We start from the raw sequence: 2,500 nt of genomic DNA, 5'->3' as shown, positions 1-2,500 counted from the left end.
CCCCTTGCCTGCCTCCCACAAATTCCACCAGCGAGGCAAAGTGAAAATCAACCCCCAAAAAACGCACTCCACACCGGCCATCGCCCGCTATACACCCCCCCTGGGGTGAATATTAAGCCCGAGAACACCGACTGTAACCAACCGCAGTGAAAAGTTGAAGTGGCAACTCATTAACCAGATTTACACTTGGCAACTCATAAACCAAATGAACAAAAAATCTGGTTAATGAGTTGCCCAAAATAAATCTGGTTAATGAGTTGCCACTTCAACTTTTCACTGCGGTTGGTTACAGTCGGTGTTCTCGGGCTTAATATTCACCCCGGGGGGGGGGGGTGGGTGATTCTGGGGGTAGTGTCCGGGAGGGTGAGCCTTTTATTCGGCAGGAGGCGTGTGGGGAAATCATCAACCTGTCAGACGATGAGTTGTCACAAATGCCATTGCTTAATGAAAGCTGCGCTCCCGAACTGGACTGACTGTCTGTCTGTCTGTCTGTCTGTCCGTTTGTCAAGGGGAGGAAAAGGCGGTGGTGGTGGTGGTGAGGGTGGAGCTTTACGCTCAGGAGGGGAGACTTTCCTTCATGCCAATTAATCTGCAGCAGAAAGTCATCCCCCCCCGACTGGGATTCGAAGCCCGGTCCTGACCACGAGACCACCGGGGAGAGCTGCCTCAAGTCCCTGAGGGACCTGGACACGAGGCCGAGGACACACGCACGCCTGCTGCACTGGCAGCAGCGACCAGCAGGGGGCTGACCGGCTGATCCTTCCCTTTCACAGGCAGGCTTTTGGCCCTCGCTGAAACGACAAAGGTGTTCAGAAGGAAGTCCTGGGGAGGAGGGAGGGAGGCAGGGAAATCAGCACAAAGCAGGTCCCCTGGAATCTCACACCTGCGTCCCAGAAAACAGGTCTCCTGGTCAAAGCAGTCCTGCCCCGTCCTGCCATTAACGTGACAATGGACAGGGCCCGGCAGCTTGAGACACATCTTTTTTTCAATATGCAAGTTCTTTTTAAAAAGGTTTCCTTCCACAGCAGCTCTGAGTAAGAGTGAGAGAGAGAGAGAGAGAGAGAGAGACTGACACTGACACTGACACTGACACACACACACACACACACACACCGTCTCCCATCCGATTGGTGGACTATGGGATTGAAAATCGAACTTTGAGTTTCAATGCAGGGGGGAGAGCGCGAACGCAGCCCCTCCCAACTACCACACGCGCGTTGTTGTTGTTGTAATATAGAACTGCAAGTTGCCGTTGTCGTGGTCGTTTCGAATCAGCACAAAGTAGGTGCCTCCCTGGAATGTCACACCTGCGTCCCAGAAAACAGGTCTCCCGGTCAAAGCAGTCCCGCCCCCGCCCTGGGATTAACATGACAACGGACAGGGCCCAGTCAGGGAGCAGCTTGAGAGACACCTTTCAATAGGCGCTTCTGAAACATTAACGCCTTGTTTCTTCCGACAGTTTAACCAGCGATTAACATGACAACGGACAGGGCCCAGTCAGGGAGCAGCTTGAGAGACGTCTTTCAATAGGCGCTTCTGAAACATTAACGCCTTGTTTCTTTCGACAGTTTAACCAGCCTTTAACACGCCTTGTGTTTTTATTTCCCATTTCCAGCCAGCCAGCCAGCCAGCCAGCCAGCCAGCCAGCCGAGCCGAGCCAGCATCTGCAGTATTTTTTTTGATTGGTCTTGCCTGCCGTGGAATGAATGTTTCAACACGAGCTGCTGATTGTCAGCACCTCACCTCTTTCTCAATTGGCCGTTGCAATCTCACTCGCTCGCTCATTGTGAGACACGTCACGTCACGTCACTAGTTTTACTCAAAGAGGTTTCCTTCCACGGCAGTTCGTTAGTGACTGAGACTGACTGACGGAGGTCCGTTGAGACACAACCCTCCCCCATCTGATTGGTGGCCTACTGGCAAATTTACCAATCTGTCAAGCAATCCTGGCAAGAAAGGAAAAAACGGCAACTTCTTTAAACTCATCCACTGTTGCAATTAGAAACGGTGGCAAAAAATGTGGCCAGAGTAGGAGAGAACGGCAGTGCTTCGAGACTGCTTTCAACACCGGCAGCCAGAGAACAAAGAGGGAGGGCAAACAGGACCCGAGATCAATTCGCATCGAGCGCGGTATCGCTTCTCGGCCTTTTGGCTAAGATCAAGTGGTCAAGTGGGGGAAGGCAACCATTTGGAGCCTTCCTGCCATTGTATGCCGGGGGGATGCAGTCAGGGAGAAATCCCCTCGGGCAGAGTGCAGAGCTTTGGCTTGTAGAGCTTTGGCTTGATGTAATGTCACTGCAAGGAATCTGGAATGAATCTGTAAGGCAATAAGGCACCCCAGAGTGTCAGAAAAAAAAAAAAAAAAAAAAATCTGTTCTTATCAGTTTAATATCTGATACGTCCCCTATCTGGGGACCATATATTAAATTGATTTTTGGAACAGGGAGATGGACTAGGGGCTTGCTCCGTCCACTCCACGCATCGACCCAGTATTGCAGTG

At 51.6% G+C, this 2,500-nt stretch overlaps 1 pseudogene; it reads left to right on the top strand.

Moving 5' to 3' along the window:
* The first annotated feature begins 2,315 nt into the window (after nucleotides 1–2,315).
* Nucleotides 2,316–2,500, top strand: part of LOC137311089 (U2 spliceosomal RNA) — a 208-nt pseudogene continuing 23 nt past the window's right edge.

Source organism: Heptranchias perlo, unplaced genomic scaffold, assembly GCF_035084215.1.
Source record: "Heptranchias perlo isolate sHepPer1 unplaced genomic scaffold, sHepPer1.hap1 HAP1_SCAFFOLD_296, whole genome shotgun sequence".
In the NCBI taxonomy this organism is placed as follows: Eukaryota; Metazoa; Chordata; class Chondrichthyes; order Hexanchiformes; family Hexanchidae; genus Heptranchias; species Heptranchias perlo.
Note: the sequence above shows the minus strand (reverse complement) of the source record. Positions and strands in the feature narration are given on the sequence as shown.